Below are 19,747 nucleotides of genomic sequence, written 5' to 3'. Positions count from 1 at the left end.
GCTTATTGGCTTGCTCATCACAGCTTGCCCAGCCTGCTTTCTTACAGAACCCAGGACCACCAGCCAAGGGATGGCCCCACCCATAACGGTCTTGGCCCTCTGCTGTAAATCATGAATTAAGAAAATGCTTACAGCCTGACATTAGGAGGCCTCTTCTCCATAGAGGTTTTCTCTTCTCAGGTGACTGTAGTTTGTATCGTTGACATAAATCTAGCCAGAATGACACTCATACAGTTGTCTTACAGCCTCCTGGGTCCCAGCAACCAAACCTAGGTCCTCTGTGAGAGCAGTGAGTGCTCTTCATTGCTGAGCCTTCATGCCATCAGCAAACAGACTTTCCTGAAGGAACGCTTCTCCATTGTCTTTGGCCCTGTACACAATGTGTTAGTTTTTCATCTGTTACAAAGTACCTGGGGTTGAGAATCTTGTAGGAGGAAAGCATATGAGCTTTTTCAGGGGGTCGGGGGTACTTCACATCCATACCATAATAGTTTTCAGAGACTTTGATGTTTAAAATATTTCACCAGCTATGTTGCTTTTTTTTTTAATTGGTGAAAGTATCACCTGAGGGGGCTGGAGGGATGGCGCAGTGGTTACGAGTATATGTCGTTCTCACAGAGAACCCAAGTTCAGTTCCCAGCACCCATGATGAGGTGGCCATCAGCCACTTGGGGCTCCAGCTCCAGGGGAAACTGACACTTTTGACCTCCATGCACCTGGACACAGGTGCCTGCATCCCGTACAAACATCTACACAGACACGTAATAAACAGATAAATGTGAACAAGAAGGCTCGCCTGCACTCCTTTCTCAGGCTGGAAGCCTTCCTTGGCCTCCTTTCCCAGCAGGTAGTGGAAGGAGTATGAAGAGGCGATCAAATATCCGCCTTCGTGGAAAGGCAGTCTTGAACAGATAATAGGAAAGAGCGTATTCTGGGGTCTTCCCGTCCTCTTCATTCTCAGCCCTTAACCACTAGTGCTAGTATTAATTTTGACTGTATTAGGAAGAGTTGACGATGGTTGCACTCTTTGCCAGGCTAGGACAAACCTCAGAGCAGGCCTGGAGGGGCGTTTCTAGATTAGGCTGGCTTAGGTGGGGAGACCTGGCGTGAATGCGGGTACTGTCATTCCCTGCGCCGGGGTCTTGGACTGAAAAAGGAGAAACAAGCTTAGCACAGTATTCATCATACTCTGCTTCCTCGCTGCGGATGCGGTGAGGCGAGCTGCTTTGCACTCATCTGTTTGCCTTAATCACCATGACAGACTGACCTCAAAGTGTGAGCCGAAGAAACCCTTCTTTCCTTGAGTTGAGTGTATCAGGTATTGGCCAGCAACAAAAAGGCTACTAATTAAACAGATACCAATTTATGATGAGAGTGATTTGGGAGCAGACCTATGGCTTGGGACCTTTACAATTTTTTTTGTTCTATAAATAATAAATGTTTATTAAATAAAAGAGTCGTATCTTTCTTTCCCATGTATTTTAATTGTTTAGGCGGTCACTCTAGTTAACGATAACTACCTTGCTTTTGGTCAACCCAACTCTTTCATTTCCATAATTTATTAGTTAAGAACTGAGCTGGAGTCTAGTCAGAAACACTCGAGGCATTTCAAGTAGAGGATCCACGAGGAAGAGTAGCTACTACGATTCTGGAGGTGCTGAAAGGCACAAAAACAGGATAGTGAGAGAGCTGAGAGAAGCTGGGGACCTGCTCTCACCCCAAGACTAGAGAAGAAAGAAGAAAACAGCATTCTAGGGCGTCCAGCACTCAGCACTCTCAGGCTGAGGTGCTCTGTCGCTGCCATGCTCTGCCCGCCAGCAGCAGTGGCTCCTCCTCATTGCTCCTCAATCGTAAAGGACACCATAGTCCGTAGCTATTTTCAGTTGCTAGGAAAAGAGCGGTGCCTTCTCCCTGAAGCGCTTCCATGGCACTGGGAAGTTCATCAGTAGGAAATGATCTCTGAGTCTTTGCAGTAATGATATAAATGACTTTCAACCCATGTGACATAGTTCAATAGCCACGAGCTACACAGGGACCATAGAGTGCTTGAAACAAATGTACCTGACGGAACTGAATTTTCTTTTTTTTTTTAAGTTAGGGTGACCTAGACAGCCACATGTCAGGTGTCAGGTTGGGCTGCAGAAAGCCAGCGCCTGCGTTATACCCCAGACTGTGGAAGGCTACACTTGAGCTGAGACAAGTGGCTGGCGGACAGTAAATGCTCGGGAGGCCTTGCCTCCCACCCTGCATTTGTCACTAGCTGTGTAATCCTGGGCAGGATACTCTATTTCTGGAAGCCATCAATTAAAGTGGTAATGATAGAGCTCTGTATGGTGCTGCCTTCCTGCCATGTCAGGACCTGAGAGGCTGAAGTAGGGGGCTCACAAGTTGTAGACAAGGCTACATAGTCAATTCCAGGCCAGTTCTGGCCACATGGTGAGTCCCTGTACCAACCCCCCAGAATAAGACAAACAGAAACTCAAGCCTGTCGCCTAGGATTACAGCGTCATTGTCAGAACTGAACAAAAAGATGAAACTATTCAACTAGTGCCTGACTCAAAGTAAATGCCCAACAAATGTTCATTATCATTATCATCAAAATGATTTTTTCCAGAACTTTGGTTACAGGGAAGGAGGAATGGTAAGAAGCAGGAAGTCAGCAGAAGTTGTTGGTCAAACATGTCTCCAAGTGTCTCTGTTAGCTTTAAACCTGGGAGGTACTTGACATCCATTTTTGTTGTTTTTACTCCTCCCATTACGTTATTCTGTGTCTCTTGGTCTAGCAGCCAACTCCAGGCTTTTTTATTCTTATAGGACAGATTATATTTTTACTCTTCATTAGCATGGTGTTACAGCCATAATGTTATGGGAGATTTACTTAACTATCACAAGCGTGGAAGTTTATAACGATGTCAAATGTGTGTTGGCCTGACACAGTAAGAGAAGTTTTCGTACTGTTTACTGTTTGGCTCCCAGGACTGGTTTTGGGTTTTTTTGACAACACTATTATGACATGTCAAGAGGCTTTAATCATAACACATTGCTTTGTATGTTTATGCTTAACTCTTCCTTGAGTTGTTAGATAAGAGACATAGAACTGTTTGCAGACGTGCTTGCTTCTAATATGTTACGGAGACTTAGCTTATTACGAAATGTAACGTTCTGTGCCAAACCTCGCCATCTCTCACAGTCTCTCCTCGTGGAAGACTAGGCTCTGAAGACTTAGCTCTCACAGTGTTGATGAGGCCTAAAGCAGAATACCCCAGAGGAAATCTTAGACATTTCATTAGACAGATCCAGCCTCGTAACTGTGTGGAAGGCGCGCCTGATCATGGTCCATCCTGCTCATGAGACACCTAGGAATGAAGGCTTCTCTCACCAGAGTAAGGGCACTGACTGCATTTCCACTGCTCAACTATATATTATTAGATGTGTAACATTTTTTACAGAACATGTAAGGGAGCCATTGAGGAAAGGGTAAACACATGAGGAATGCTGGGTCCCAAATGTCATCCAGCCCTAGCAAGGTTGGCCAGCACTCAGCTCCACTGGCTGCTCTTAGTACGTGTCATGACATGGCCAGAGGCAGACCAGGTCCTTTACCAAGTCGTGCAAGATCATCTGTTTCCACGGATACTCAGTTAACACTAATGGGGGTTAGCTTTGTGTTTAGTTTTATATTCAGCTAAAACAAAACAAAACAACTGAAATCAAAACAAAAAAAAAATCCACAAGGCCCATAGCTTTCTCCCCACCCCTCATTGGACTTATTCATCATGTGTGGGAGATATCATTCGTGCAGTCACTTGCCAAGACTCCATTTTGTTTTTTCAAAAGACATATTTAGGTGGAAGTGAATAATTTTCTATGATCCCTTTTTGTTTTTCTTTCTTTTAAAAAGTTAGAACATTTTTTAGATTTTCATTTACATTATTTTACGTGTATGGATGTTTTGTCTGCATGTGTATCTACACACCATGTGCGCGCCTGCTGCTGGAGGAAGCCAGAGGAGTAAGATGCCCTGGAACCCTCATTGCAGACGGTTGGTAGCCACCGTGGGTGCTCTTAACTACTAAGTCAGGTTTCTCTGATCACCTTTTCCACCTCTGAACAATATTTAAGAGAGCAAAAAGAAATTAGCTCATGATAGCTTGTTTTTCCCGAAACGTAGTTTCTAGGTGTCTTTTCAATCACTGCTCCTCTGAAGTCCCATGCTCTGCTTACATGAGATTCTGGCATAATGTTCAGACAGAGGACAGTAATTTCTTCCCAAACTCAACTTTCCAATAGTCATACTTGATCACCAATATTAGGAGGACGTGGCACATTCTTGGAGAGCTGATATTGTCACCATTATGGAACAATATGGAAAGGCTTTGGGCCTTTGCCTTCATGGACTTTCCACAGGACACCCATAATTCTGTTTCTGATAGAGGAGTGCTGGAACATCAAGGTAAAAGTCAATCGTTATGTGTAGGTGCACGTTTTGGTGCTACTTTATTGGGTTTTATATCTACCTCCCTTCCCTACCCCAACCTCTTCCAACCCTCCAGCACTAGGTAGGTGAAAAAGAAAGTTAGAAGGGAAATGGGGCGTATATCTCTGTAGACTACTTCCTGATGATCAGAGTCGTCGGGCTTCCAGGGGAAAGTCTAGTCTTCTTTGTCAGAATACCGGCAAACTAGCAATGGCAAACACTGCAGCAGTGGGGGCAGCAGCTGCCACAGGCCATCTCGGGGCTCTCCCATTTATATCCTCTCCAGAGTCCCCCGAATTAAACTATCTGCAGCTGGCAAAGATTATGCCCCTCCTAGAGCACGAGACAATCACAGTTAGTGGCTATGGACAAACTGAAGCAGCCACAAGTCCCGCACCTGGGATTAAAACAAAAACATTCACATAATAAAAATTTTTTTTAAGAAACCAAAATTCTCACCACAATTATGACCTGTTTTAACTGTAACATAATTTGGTGAATATTGACTTTCCTCTTTCCTTACACATTGTGGTAAAGACTGAAAGAGCTGCAGCAGCTTGGCCCAACTTTTCTCTTGATTCTTTTCATGACAGCATGCTGTACATGACTAAAGTGCAGTACATGAAGCTCTAGTTTCTACCTGGTGGAAAGTTCAGGAACTCTCTAGGTGTCAGGAACAATGAGAAGAGCCTATGTGCCTTCTCTCATAGAATTCTCACACCAAAGCTATGAATGATTATACTCTTTATTTTGTATGCTCATAAATTAAGACAAGTTAGAATCAAAATGGCTGAGCAGTGAGCCAATCCTAGAGACGATAGAACGCTTATTCAAATTGTGATAAGGCACCATGATCAAAACAACTTGTAAAAGAAAACATTTAATTGGGCTTATATTTTCAGAGGGTTGGAATCTACAACGGTGGAGCAAAAGCATGGCGGCAGGAATGGCTGAGAGCTGAGGCAGAAAGACGTTAGGAATGATGTGCACCTCAAACTTCAGAGCCCACTCCCAGCAACACGGCTCCAGCAAGGACATGCCTCCTAAAAACTCTGCCACTGAGGACCAGGCCTTCAAGCTGGTGGGGGTTATTCTCATTCAAGGAACCACAAGATCCATTGCCAAAAGCATGAGATCAAATAGAAGAAATGCTCCTTTCCCAAAAAATCAGTTCCTCAATATGAGAGTTTCCATTCTCCCAGAAAAGGGGATGCCTGCAAATAAAGTTTACAAAAACAGGTGGGCTTTTGCAAAATGCTTTTCTCAGGGAATCAAATCTCAGGTAAACTGATGAAGGCAGTCCTAATAGTCATGCCTAACATCCAAGGTAATTTTGGTTTTCTCCTCTAAATACAGTTTCTCCAGGGCTCATGGTAGCTGGAAAAATGTCTCAAATTGCTATTTTTCTTGCTGAATATAGCTGCCAACACTTCAACTATAGTTAAACCAATCCAACCAGGAAAAAAGCCAAGGAATGTGTCCTTCAATATTTTCTGCCCAGTACAATAACAGTGTATAGCTTTGTGCTATAAGATTTCTTAAATGAGAACTCCATTTGACAAGCTGGATGAAACATGAGCAAGACATAAACTTCTCTAGAAATGCCTTTGCCTGTCTAATTTTCTTATTAGATCGGGAATACCATTCATTTTTCTGCCTCTTGTGTTTCTTCAGTTACCCCTGAGGACCTGGACTCACTGCCTTTCTATATCCAACATATGAGGACTCAGTAACTATCGACTGAATGTGACTGAGCAGTGAGAATCCTCCGCCACCCCACTGCAGTCATATCGCAACGGACACGATTCTACCAGGCACACAGTGTGAATGCAGGCAGACCATCATTTGGTTTTCGCTTACTGTCTAATGTCTTAGGATATTCCTATATCAGCCCTTCAGCCTATACTTTTTTCAGGTCCCAATGGGGACCTCCAGTCTCTCCTTGTCCCTTTAAATTAGCCAGGGGATACTCGGAAGCAAGATGCTTGTCTTATGCCGGGAAGTTCTCAGAATTCTTTTCCTAAGATCCGTTTATTTTTTAGGCGTTCGCTATGCCTGCGTGTGTGCATGTGCACCGCACGCATGCCTGGTGACCTTGAAGTCCGGAAGAGGGCATGGGATGCCTGGAAACCGGGGTCATACACAGTTATGAGCCGACGAGTCCGTGCTGGGAAACGAACCAGGGTCCTCTCCCACAGCTGCAGTCCTCTTACCGCTGGCTCTCGTCTCCACCTTCCGTAACTTCTTTCTGCCTTCTTCTTCCCCTCGTTCCTTCTCCCTCAGTAGTTTTCAGTTTTAGAGCCATTCTAGGCTTACAGGAAAAACAAGTGGAAAGGCATCGTTCAAAACCATGTTTGAAGAGAAACAAAGCTAACTGGAGTTTTTATGATGTTTTCATCAGTTGCCAATTACTTGAATACTGAAACAGGGTTTGTTTGTTTGTTTGTTTTTTTTTTTTTTAGCTAGGGTCTCTCTGTGGAGTCTTGGCTTTCCTAGAACTCTCTGTGTAGACCAGGTTGGCCTCAAACTCACAGAGATCTTTATAGTGCTGAGGTTAAAGGTATGTGCCACTATTCTTGGCAAGGAAATCACTTTAAGGATGGCTAACTTCAGCTTGTGAAAATGCTGATATGGGGCTGGGAGAGGAAATGCAATCCATGGGGAAAGGGTTGGAGACACTCATTGACGGAAAGACATTGCTCACAGCTAGTTAATGGAAAAAGTAAAGCGCCAGGGCAGCAATGCTGGAGGAGAATGTCTAGCACTAGAGTGTTTGAGGGATAGAGGAACAGTTGGCGCTGCTGTCCCAGGCTTGAAGATCTTTGAGCTAAGGGCTGGCCATGGCCGTCCAGTGTCCCATCTCGAAAATCTGTCAAAGTGATGCAAAGAAAACTTGACTCATTCTTAGGGCGCCCACATGAAACCAGAGCTGCCCAGCAGCTACATCTGTGTAGGAAGCCTAGGTCCAGCAGCTGAGGGAACCGGGCTGTCTCTGACATGGACTCTGGTGCCTGCTTTTTGATCACTTCCCCCTAGGGGGACTGCCTTGCCAGGCCACAGTTAAGAAAATGCACTCAGTTCTGATTCCACTTGATATGGTGGGTGGGGCAGCTTCTCCTTTTCTGAGGAGGAGAGGGGAGATAGAGGGAAGAGGAAAGGGAAATGGGATGGGGAGGAGAGGAGAAAGGAGGCTACAATCAGGATGTAAAATGAATAAAAAAATTAATTTAAAGAGAAAATGGTCAGTATTCTTCAACAAAATAACGCTGATTACATGATACTGTGAATGTGACCAATGCCACTGATGGAAACATTTATGCTGCATGTAATTTAATAAAGTTTCTAAAATTAAAAAAAAAAGAAGAAAGAAAAAGTTGGCTCATTCTAAACCCACCTAGAAACTTCCTTTCCCCTAATCTCCATGGGTGTTTCTGATTATGACATCCTGGAAGCTTGGCATGCAGGCATCCTCTGTTTTTGTTTTGCTTTAAACTCTTTTCACCTCCTCTTTGAGGGGTTCCCTCAGCTCTGAGGGGAGAGATTTGATGGAGACCTCCCACTTAGGGATGGATGGTCCAAGGTCTCTCACTCTCTGTGAAATGTCTGGCTAGAGGTCTCTATGTTTGTTCCCATTTGCTGTGGGAGGAAACTTCTCTGCTTATGGCTAAACAAGACACTAATCTATGACTATAGAAGAATAGCATTAAAAGTCTTTTTATCACTACATTTAAAAAAATTTCCGACTAGTATTATTTGCTTTTCCCCTAGGTCCCTGGGCTCTCTAGTCTGAGACTCTTGGTCATAAGCAGTGTTGGGTATGGGCTCCATCTTGTGGAGTGGGCCCTAAGTCAAATCAGTTACTGGTTGGTTTCTCCCATAAGCCTTGTCACCATTGCCATAGCATGTCCTGCAGGCAGCACACCATTATAGACAAAGGATTGTGGCTGGCTTGATGTTTTTCTCTTTAGATAGCATGAAAAGATGGAGAACACCAAGAAAACAAGGTCCTCTAAATCAATGTGATCAAAGCTCCTATGAACTCCCAGAGACTGAGGTGACATGCACAGAGCCTGCACAGGTCTGCACCAGCCCTCTGCATTTATATTATGGTTTCCAGTTCAGTGTTCATATGAGATCCCTGAGTGTGCAAACAAGTGGGTCTTTGACTTCTGTGCCTTTTCTTAAGGCTCTTTTCCTTTTGTTGGTTTGTCTTCTCTAACATTGATGTGATAGGTTTTGTTTTATTTTATATTTTATTTTGCTGTGTTTTTTTTTTAATGAAAAATGAAAGCAACTCTGGTAAAGGTTAATAACTGAACTGTCATTTATTCCTTCTGGGAGAGGGAAGGTCAGTTTTCTCTGACAGAGTGACCCTTCCAGGGCAGGCGTCGTGCTAAGAAGTAGGAGACCGCCATAGAACTGACTCCATAGGCTTTTCTGTTGTTTTATTTTGTTGTCTTGGTTTGGGAAGTTTGTTGTTGTATTGGGGTTTTGTGTGAGTGGATAGGGAGGAAGAGAACTCGCGAGAGGAGAAGAGTATGACCAAAATACATTTAAATTTAAAATTTGTTTTAAACAAAAATATAGTAAAAAAGAAGAATAAATAAATAAAATTTCATGTGTTGAGTTGGAGCTCGGGAAGTCTTGAAACTAACACTTTGCTAGTTCATAGATGATCTGCCTCTGCCTTAAGGAGATTTTAATTCTCCAGGCAGGGTCTTGCCAAACAGTTGCTGGCCTGGAGCTTGCTTTGTAGACTATCCTGGCCTTGAACTCATAGAGATATGCCTACCTCTGCCTCCTGAGTGCCAAATTTAAAGGTGTGTGATCCTGCTCGGCCTCTGCCTTAAGAGAAAATACCTAAAATCCATTGTGTCAAGTTTACCATCTACAAACTAATCCACATAATGGGTTGGGTACTCAAAATTTCTCAAAAATTTTATATCTGAATATCTCCACAAAACCTGCCTCCTCTAGAAACTCCTGAACTGCATAATAATGCTTTTAACTCCTACTTTCTCTAAATGTTTGGTTCTGTGTTTTCTTTCACTTATCTTCTCTAACACAAATGTAGTAGTCAGCTTCTCTGGAGGAACAGAACTGACAGAATGAACATATGCTACAGAAGGGGGCTTGTTAGAGTGGCTTGTGTGGTGTGACCTGGGAAGTTTAACACTGGCTATCTGAATGGTGGAGAAGCCCAGAACTTGGTGTCTGCCCAGTCCATGTGGCTGGATGCCTCAATGGTCCCACTCTGGTGCTGAAGGCCTGAAGGATTACTGGAGAGCTGCTTAGCTTGAGTCCATGCTGGAACCTGAAGAAGCTGGTTTCTGTTGATGTGGCAGCAGCAGTGGCAGCAACAGGGTGGATGAGTTGGCAAACTATGTAGATGAACTCAAAGCAAGACCCGAAGCCAACAGACAAAACAAACAAACACACAAACAAAAACAAACAAATAAAAAACCTGGACTGGAGGGATGGCTCAGAGGTTAAGAGCACTGACTGCTCTTCCAGAGGTCCTGAGTTCAATTCCCAGCAACCACATGGTGGCTCGCAACCATCTACAATGAGATCTGGTGCCCTCTTCTGGTGTGCAGGTGTACATGTAGGCAAACATTGTATACATAATAAATAAATATTAAAAAGACAACCCTTTGGTCTTGGACTTGCTTTTACGTGGGCTCCCACCAGACGGTGCTGCCTCCAGTTAGCATTGCTCTTCCTACTTCAGTTAGCCTGACCAAGAAAATCCCTCACAGCTGTGCTCAGTGCCTTGCCTCTTGGTTGAACTCTGACTCATCAAGTTGTCACTAACCATTTCACCATACCTACCCAGTTTGTGTGTATAGAGGGAGGTTCTTTATGCTTTATTAAAATTTTATGTTTCATCCCAAAAGCTTTACAGAAACGGCACTGATAAATAAAAATTGTACATATTCAAAGTTTAAAATATGATGACTTGAAATTGTGTATGTGTTGTGAATTAACACAACCAAGTTAAAGGAACACACCCATCACTCATACAGTTATCATTTTGTAGGGACATGGGTACTCGTAAGATCTGTTCTACTGATGCTGAGACTCGTAGCCAAATTTAGGGCAAAGTGCAGGGAATCTTATGCGAGAAGAGTGAGATAGAAAGACCCGGAGAGGACAGGAGCTCCACAAGACAACAGAACCAAAAAATCTGGATCCAAGGGTCTTTTTTGAGACTGATACTCCAATGAAGGACCATGCATGGAGATAACCTAGAACCCCTGCACAGAGGTAGCCCATGGCTGCTCAGTCTCCAAGTGAGATTCTCTAGTAAAGGGAACAGGGGCTGTCTCTGACATGAACTCAGTGACACAGGCTCTTTGATCACTTCCCCCTGAGGTGTGGGAAGGCAGCCTTACCAGGCCACAGACAGGACAATGCAGCCAGTCCTGATGAGGGAAGCCAGTGAGAAAGGAGGAGGACCTCCCCTATCAGTGGACTGTGGGAGGGGCATGGGAGGAGATGAGGGAAGGAGGCAGGGGTTGGAAAGGATGAGGGAGGGGCTACAGCTGGGATACAAAGTGAATAAATTGTAATTAATAAAATTAATAAAAAAGATCTCTCCTAGAAAATTTCAAATATGCGATAAACTGAATCATCAACTATAGTTAATGACAGCATCATTAACATGCTGAGAATTGACTCTCCAAGGCTTCATCTTACAATTTGACTAACAACTCTCTGTTTTTTTCTAATCCCTAACTTGACAACCACCTTTCTATTCTGCCTTCTGAGTTTGTCGTTTTTACATTCTGTACATAAGTGAAATAATATAAAATTGGTCTTTGCATCTAGATTGGTTCTCTTGGCATGCTCTTCAGGTTCCTGGAGAGGCACCTGTCTTCAGCTCATGTTGGAAAGTAAAGAAGCTGGGTTCCTATGTCATCAAAGGACAGCAGCAGAAGTATCAGTAACAGTGTGGACTCAACAGCAGAGGCCAAGGTGAACAGGTAAGGGCAGCCCTGCTCTCCCTCAGGGCTCTAGTCCTGAGCTGTGACAAGAACATGCTGAGCTGCCCTCTAGATGGGGGTCTCCCCACTCCAGTTACCCCTTTCTAGAAAACATTCTCACATGTCTACCAACAGATGTATCTCCAATCCAATAAGGCTGACAAGATTAACCAACCAGCAATACCTGAGCCCCTAAGGTTGGGATGTTAGAGTTGCAGGAACCACAAGACATATGCCAAAGAAAAGAGCAGGTGGAAAACAGCCAGCCCAAAAGAGAATGGGTGCTGCAGGGGAGGGGCTACCTAAGCCCTTTGGAGATGTGTTGATATCATATGAGCTCCAGATGCCAGACATGGAGTTGCAGAGTCTGATTGTTGCCCTGCTGAGTTTTGATCTTGGTTTGGTCTGGTAATTCCTTGTCGTGTATCTATTCTTTCCTTTTGGAATAGGAATGTTTTCTGTATCTTTTTATGTTGGAAGTATGTAGTTAAAAAAAAAAAAATCCCAGTTAAGATATTGCCTGGGGTCTTAGATGAAATTTGGAAAAAAATTTTTTTTCCAGACAGGGTTTCTCTGTTTAGCCCTGGCTGGCCTGGACTCACTTTTGTAGACCAGGCTGGCCTGGAACTCACAGAGATCTGCCTGCCTCTGCCTCCCAAGATTAAAGGCATGCACCACCGCACCCAGGAAGACTCAGAGTTTTAAAGGAGGTTGGAATTGTTAAAAACTGGTGACTTTGAAAGTCAGCTCAATGCATTCTGATGTTTCATTAGATGGGGGCAAGAGGTGGAATATTATGCTTTAAAAGTTATGTGTTTGAGTGTAAAACTGACTAGAGGCAGACTTGTAGTGACCGTTCATAATGGTTGTCAGTTTGACTGGATCTGGAAACAACTAAGAAACAAGCCTGTGAGCATATCAGTGAGGGCTTCCTCCATTAGAGTAACTGACATGGGGAGATGCATCCTAAGCGTGGGCAGCAGCATTCCCTAGGTTTGGGTCCTAGACTAAGAAGAAGAAAGTGACCTCACAAAGTACTCATCTCCCTCTGCTTAACTGTGGTTGCTTTGAGCTCCTGCTAACCTGACTTACCTGCCAGAATGGACTACACCCTTGAACTGAAAAGCAAAATTAGCCCTTTCTCCCTTAAGGTGTTTTTGCCAGGGTATTTTTTCTTACCACAGCAGCAGGTGTGATGCCGTACAAAATTTTCAATTTCTTTAAGAAAGCTCATTCAAATTTTTATATGAGTATCATTGAATCTATATTATTTTGGATTGTATAAACACTTAAACAACATTAATTCTAATAATCTATGCATTTACCCATCTATTTTTAGAGTAATTTTAAAAACCACACAGAGTCATTAGCAGCCCATGATATACAATTAGGTATAAATTTAGGTTTTCACATCAAAGGAAAGTAACTTAGTTATTATATAAATTACTAAGCTTCTTGTAAGAAGCCCTTTTCTAGATGTTAGCTAGTAGCTTAAGGAAAAATACTATTTCAGCTATTTGACTTAATATGACTTCTTTGCTAAAAGAAAATAAAAAGATAGGTATTAAATATTAAAGATGACCAGATGGCAACTATTGAAGCCACTGAAAACACAACCCAGCAAAGTAAACTCACAGAAAGAAAATGTGTCTCAAACAAAGCATTAATAAGACTGAAGCCACTTTTTTCAGCATTATAAATCTGTTTATTTGCAAATGACAATACCAGAGCTCCCCAAAGGCAATCTTATGCATCAAACTGTCATTAAAATATGTGGCTCTATCCCATAGTGTCATGTTCCTGCTGCACTGAACGTTTACTTTTCCAGTCATACTAGAGGTGGCAACTGGAAAGTTGATCTTGTCTGGCTGGCTATATGGACGTAACACAAAGGTTAATTACCATGCTGCAAACATCATAGCACTGAGAGTTTAGAGCAGAAAGCAACGGCAAGGCGTTTCATCTGAATGTTAGTTTTTAAGTAAAGACTGCTCTAGGTAATGTTCACAGGCACCCTTAAGTTAAGTCAAAGCATGATTAACTTCACAAATACCACCTGTAGAAACCTGAGCCATGGGAGGAGCTTCCAAGGAAACTGGAAATGGGAGAGAATTTCAAAAGGGAAGGGGGCACCCAGGCGAATACTCTGCTTTCACGAATGAGCCTTTGTAAAAAGATCAGAGATGAAGACATTTCTTATTGCATGTATTTGCAAGACCTAGGGATGGGCTGAAGATATCTGGATAAACAATGCAATGAAAACTTCTACTACAGTTTATAAAGTATCGCTGGGTGTGGTAGCATATGCCTTTAATCCCAGCACCACCAAAGTAATACATATTTTTTTAAAAAATGAAACTCTGGAGCTTCCAGTTTGACATTTAAAGAACTTAGAAAGTGTCACTTTGTCCTAACAAATAAGCACATGAGCAAATAAAAATCAACAACTCTTTCTTAGATCTGTCAGAGAAGTAAGGCCAAACGACAAACTTCCCCAACTTGGTTGGGCAAACAGGTGATGAGAGAGAATGCCAGCTTGCCAAAGCAGAACCCACCAGCAGAGTCCTCTGAAGGAAGTGGTACAGAAGGAACACCAGAACTGGCGCCGCCCAGCTGCTAGTGGGTCAGGTGGGCCTTGTCTTTGGGACCACCCCCATCTCTGTGAGCTTTGCTTTCAGGGTCTCCCACTGACAGCCAAAGAAGAGTCCCCTTCTACATCTGGGAAGGAGGGGAGAGCAGCTAACTATTTGAAATATGACATTACAGTTTCGATTTTGAATGTTCCTCATGGGCTCCTGTGTTAAAGACTTGGTCCCTAACCTGTAGCGCTCTTGAGAGGTGCTGAACCTCTAACAGACAGGGTGTTGGCAACATGGCCAGCACTCATGTGCTTGAGTTCCATTCCCTAGACCCCACAGTGGAAGGAGTAGGGGTGACTAGGAGGTGTGCCCACAAGGACAGTGGGAAAGCCTATCCCTTTCCTATCTCAACCTGCTTCCTGGCTCCCGTGAGGCGAGTGGCTACCTCTACCACACTTTCCAGCCATGGCATGCTGCCTTGCCACAGGCCCAAAAGCAACAGGGCCAAGTGACTGTGGACAGAAACCATAAGCCAAGATAAACACCTTCCCTTACAAGGTGCTTCTCTCAGGGGTTGCCCCTCGACAGGAAGCTGGCAGACAGCACCAGACCACTGTTTTTAACAAACCTACCCTCAGGAGAAGCTACTAGAGCCTAAACTACTGGGAACTAAACCAACCAGAGGAGGGACAATATTCAACCTCTCGCCACATGTCCTGTCAAAGGAGGTTGAACACTTAGGAAATTCTCATGACTTCCCAGCCCCTGGCTCATTAAGGCTAAGATGGAAGCCTGGGTGTCCATGACAGCTTCCCCCAACACATTGACACCATGTTACAAAATCCCTGTGACTGCAGTTTCATGTTCACCTTTGACTCAACCATCACAAGGCACCCTATAAAGCAAACCCCACAGTCTGAAGAGGCAGAGAAGGCATCAGAACAAGTCTCAGATATGGCAGTGACACTGGAATTATTAGTTCAGCAACTTAAAACAACTAAGTTAATATGCTAAGGGCTGCAATGAAAACAGTAGGAAATATACAAAAACAATTGGGAAAATTTAAGAAACAGAAACTCTATGGAAAAGTATGTTAAAATTTCCTAGATATAAAAACTGTAAGAACTGGAGTTGTCTCGGCAGATAAGGGAACTTATTGCTCTTGCAGAGGACCTGGGTTCAGTTCCCAGCACCCACATGGCAACTCCAGTTCCTGGGAATCAAATACCCTCTTTTGGGCTCTGTGAGCACTAGGCATGCACAAGGTGTGTGTACATACACACAGGCAAAACAAATAATAGTAATCATCATTTTTTTAAAGGACCACTGTAACAGACATAAAGAATGCCTTTGATGGGCCCATTAATATTAATGGATTGGACATGGTTGAGAAGAAAAGCTCTGAACTCAAGATAAATCAACAGAAACTTTTCAACCAAAAAAAGGGAAAAGCAATGGAGCATAATAATAATAATAAAAAAAACTGGCTCATTTATGTGATGGGAATAGCAGAAGGAAACAGAAGAGATATTTAAAGCCACATGGTTGAGAATTTCCAAGGTTAATATGAGGCATCAATAAAGCCAAGATTAGTTCCCTAAAATCTCTTCCAGAAGACAAAGTAGAGTGAATATTTTCCAGCACCTTTTATAAAAGCATTGCCCAATACCAAAATTAGACAAAAACATCATACATTAAGGTACCTTAATTATCAAATATGATTGGACAGTGTATAAAAATAGCTGCAGAGATGACTTTACCACTAAGAATACTGCTCTTTTAGAGGACTTGAGTTCAGTTTCCACCACTGTTGAGGCAGCTCACAACTATCTGTTTCTCCAGCTCTAGGGGAATCCAGTGCTTCTGGCCTCTGTGTAAAGCTGCACTCACTTGCATGTATCCACACACACAGCCACACACTCTGGTGGTCTGAATAGGAACGGCCTCCATAGACTCACCTGTCTGAATGCTTGGTCAAAGGGAGTGGCACCATTAGGAGTTGTGGCCTTGTTGGAAAAGGTATAGCCTTGTTAAAGGAAGTATGCTACTGTGGGGACCAGGCTTTGAGGTCTCAGACACTTAAGCCTAGGCCCAGTAGCACAGTGTTTTCCTGTTACCTATGGATCAGATGTAGACCTCTCAGCTCCTTCTCCAGCACCACGTGTGTCTGCATGCTGCCATGCTTCCTGCCAGGAGAAACGGACTAAACCTTTGAGCTGTAAGCCAGCTCCAAGTAAATGCTTTCCTTTCTAAGAGTTGCGTGGTCATAGAGTCTCTTCACAGCATTTAAAACCCTAACTACGACACACACCTAATTAAACATAAAGCAAGGGTATGAAGAGGTGGCTCGGGGGGTTCGAGCACTTGCTGCAGAGGACCCATGTTTGGTTCCTGGCACCTACACCAAGCAGCTCACTACTCCCTGTAGCTAGAGTTCCAGGCCCTCTGTGGGCACTGCATACAAGTGGTGCACATAAAACAAGCAGATACACGTGTACACGTAAACACAATTTCAAATTAAAACTAAATAATATAGTAAATCATTTAAATGTTATATATTACAACTACGATTTATTCTTTCATTCAACATTTTAGAATCAATGTATATAGTTCATTACATGAATGGGCTAAAGAAGAAAAGTCACATGATCACTTCAATGGATTTAAAAAAAAAAAGCATTTGGCAAAACCTGACTCTTAGGAAACTAAGACTAAAAGGCAGCTTCTTCAAGTTGCTAAAGAATACCTGTAAAGAACATACAGTTAACATACATGATGGTGAGAAAATTTACTAGAGAAGGACAGATCAGAAGCAGTGCAAAAAGAAGAGTGGAATACTTTATATGATAAGAGAGAAAAACATCTACCCACCTAAAATTCTATACCTTGAAAAATTATTCTTCAAATTAGAAGTGAAAGTCTGCCCTGACTTTTAGTGCTCACACCCCAAGCATCAGATCAGAGAGGCATGAGGAGCTGAGAAGAAAAAAGATGAGGAAAGCCATCACTGTCTGAAAGAAGTCTGTTAGAGATGATGAGACTTGGGTAAAGAGAGGCTGAACACTGCCCCATGTTCTAGCAATTTTGAGCTCTCAAGTTCGTGCTTTTAATCTTATGTCACTGAAATAATTTTTTTATATTGAAAGTCAAAGATGATACAGATAATTGCTTGAAAGTGCTACATCCACCCTCAAATGTCCCCAAATCATTTTAGTTCATCACCACTCACTATATAATTAAATGCAATTAAGGATAAAAATAGACTGGACTTCTGTATAAATAAACTTATGGCACTTCTCCTCCAAATCACATAGTTTGTGTTTATGGATTTCAAATGTATCACATTAAAATGCCACTGTCTGGTTCAGGTGTTCTAGCCTGATCAGAGAAGTTTTCACAAAGCTTGTAAGAATGAGAGAGCTACAAATACCTTTTCTTTCTGATTGGGGGTCCTCACTACATCTTCCAGGCTGACCTTCACTTTGCTCTATGACCTAGGCTAGTTGTGAATTTGAGATTCTCCTGTCTCAACCTTCCAAGTATTGCAATTCCAGGCCTGTGCCACCACACCCAACTAAGAAATACATTCCTCCTATATAGAAACTTAGAAATTCTGTGAAAAACACTCTTCTCATGTAGAAGGTTAATTTTCAACACAGAACCATCCTACATAGAAACCCATTATTCAGTACACAAACTGGCTGGCTTTTAACGATATTAAGATTAAGGCTATTACTACTACCACTGTTATTATTATTGTGGTTGAGACAGGGCTTCTCTGTGTAACAGTCCTAGTTGTCCTGGACTCCCTTTGTAAGCCAGGTTGGCCTGGAACTCACAGAGACCTGCCTGCCTCTGCCTCCCAAGTGCTGGGATCAAAGGCATGGGTCATCATGTGGCCCCAAGATTTCTTCAGTCCTGCCTGGTCCTTTACAGTTATCCTAAACGCTTTTGTTTTGTTTCAAGGCAGGCTTTGTTTGTATAGGCTGGCTGTCCTGGAGCTCAGAGATCTGCCTGCCTCTGCCTCCTTAGTGCTGGGATTAACGGTGTACGCCATTATGCCTAACTTGTCCTATAAACTTTTGATAAAGCTGGGAAAGAATTCTTCCCTCCAAATTCATTTCCGTTTTCATGTTTTGCAGATTTCAAATCTTGTCTGGTTATTCGTCCAGTGTCCTTTATCCAGGTACTGAAAGGTGACATTTTTTTTTGCAGCACAGTCATTCAGCTAATGGCAGTCTCTACATAAAAGTCACTTTACAGGCTGGAGTCGTAGCTTAACATAGTGAATGTGCTACAAGTGTGCACAAGGCCCTGGGTTCTATCCCCATAAGGAATAACAACAAGGTCACCCTGCATTTGCCAGTGCATTTCTACAAGTTCATTTGTACCTCATACCAGAGTCCTACAGATCAGGCATAAGGGACTCAAAAAATTAGTAAGCATTATTGTACCCATTTATCACGTCTATATAGTGAGGAGTCTGAGGGCGCACAGACATGCGCGCGCGCGCGCACACACACACACACACACACACACACACACACACACACACACACACGGCACGCCCTTATAGGTAATTTATCCCAAGTGACGGTGGCACTAAAAACACGGTGACTAAAGCAGTAAAGTTTCTGCGGGGCTTTTGCGGCAGTAAAAGCTGCCGAAGCTGGAAGCGCGCGGGCACCTGCCGGTCAAGGTGGCGGCCAGGCTCCCCGCGTGGACAGGCTGAAGAGCTCAGGAAGTCACACGGCAACTCCGGCCCCCGCCACAGGCCGCGACCGAGCAGACCCACGCGGCTCGGGGAGGACAAGCGCGCTTCGCGCGGAGCTGTCGGCGGGTCCCGGCGGGCGGGAGCGCTCGGCCGACGGGGCGGGGCGCAGGCCGGTCCCGCCGCCGCGAGCCCCAACCTGCCCGGCCGACCTGGCGGCGCAGTCTCGCGGGATCGCCCAGCTCTCGCTCCCGGTGCGGCCCCGGAGGCGCTCGAGGCCCGGACGCTGCCCCAGCCGCGCGCCGCCCGGCCGTCCGAGGTGGCGGGGCCGCGCGACGCCGACGGAGAGCTGCGGCCGGGCCCGACGGCGCAGGCGAGCGGCCGCGCCGGAGCGCAGGTGCGGCGGCCTCCGCAGGCCCCGCAGGCCCGGCACGCGGCTGCTCGGCCGCAGGCCGCGAACAGGTGCCCGCGTTCGGGGGTCCCCGCCGGAGCTGCCGAGGGAAGGGGCCCTGGGCGGGACTCAGGGTAACGGGGGCGTGAGGTGAGCCCCGGAAGGGGAGACGCTGGAGGTGAGGAGCGACGGGGAGGGGGCTGATGGTCACCACGCAGGCCCGCTCTTTCCGGGACCGCGGTCCACCTCGGCGGGCAGATTCGCCTGTGGGAAAACAGGAAAAGCACATCCGCAGGAGACTGCTATTGTAGGGAAAGCGCAAGCGGAGGACCTCGGGGCCCTCGGAATCCCTCGGGGCCTCACTTTTTCCCGTGTAGTGAGAGGACCAAGGGATCCTTAACCCTCTTACCCCTGTCCACACACATCCCTGCCCCTCCCCAAACTTGCTCCCCACCCTACCCAGTGTTTGTTTCAGACCCTGTGAGCCTGCTGTCAGCAGCTCGCTAGAATTGAGGCTTCCTTAGCAAAATGATACAGTCCACGCCAAGGCAGTTGGAAACGCATCTTGCCAGGTGGAACTTTCCATAATTTCCTTTTTCCAGC

The 19,747-nt window shown here is 44.5% G+C and overlaps 1 protein-coding gene across 3 annotated transcripts in view; it reads left to right on the top strand.

The window, feature by feature from the left end:
• The first annotated feature begins 18,970 nt into the window (after positions 1 to 18,970).
• The window catches only part of Fzd6 (frizzled class receptor 6), a 32,751-nt gene continuing 31,974 nt past the window's right edge, over positions 18,971 to 19,747 (top strand). The window contains exon 1 of one of the 3 annotated variants that reach the window (XM_055626572.1): positions 18,971 to 19,215. The gene's annotated coding sequence lies outside the window, so the exon portion shown is untranslated. Of the gene's footprint in view, positions 19,323 to 19,747 lie in introns of all 3 variants that reach the window. The other 2 variants (XM_055626573.1, XM_055626575.1) reach the window with 2 other exon arrangements.

Source organism: Psammomys obesus, unplaced genomic scaffold (assembly GCF_907164565.1).
Source record: "Psammomys obesus unplaced genomic scaffold, mPsaObe1.curated_primary_1811, whole genome shotgun sequence".
Classification (NCBI taxonomy): Eukaryota; Metazoa; Chordata; class Mammalia; order Rodentia; family Muridae; genus Psammomys; species Psammomys obesus.
Note: the sequence above shows the minus strand (reverse complement) of the source record. Positions and strands in the feature narration are given on the sequence as shown.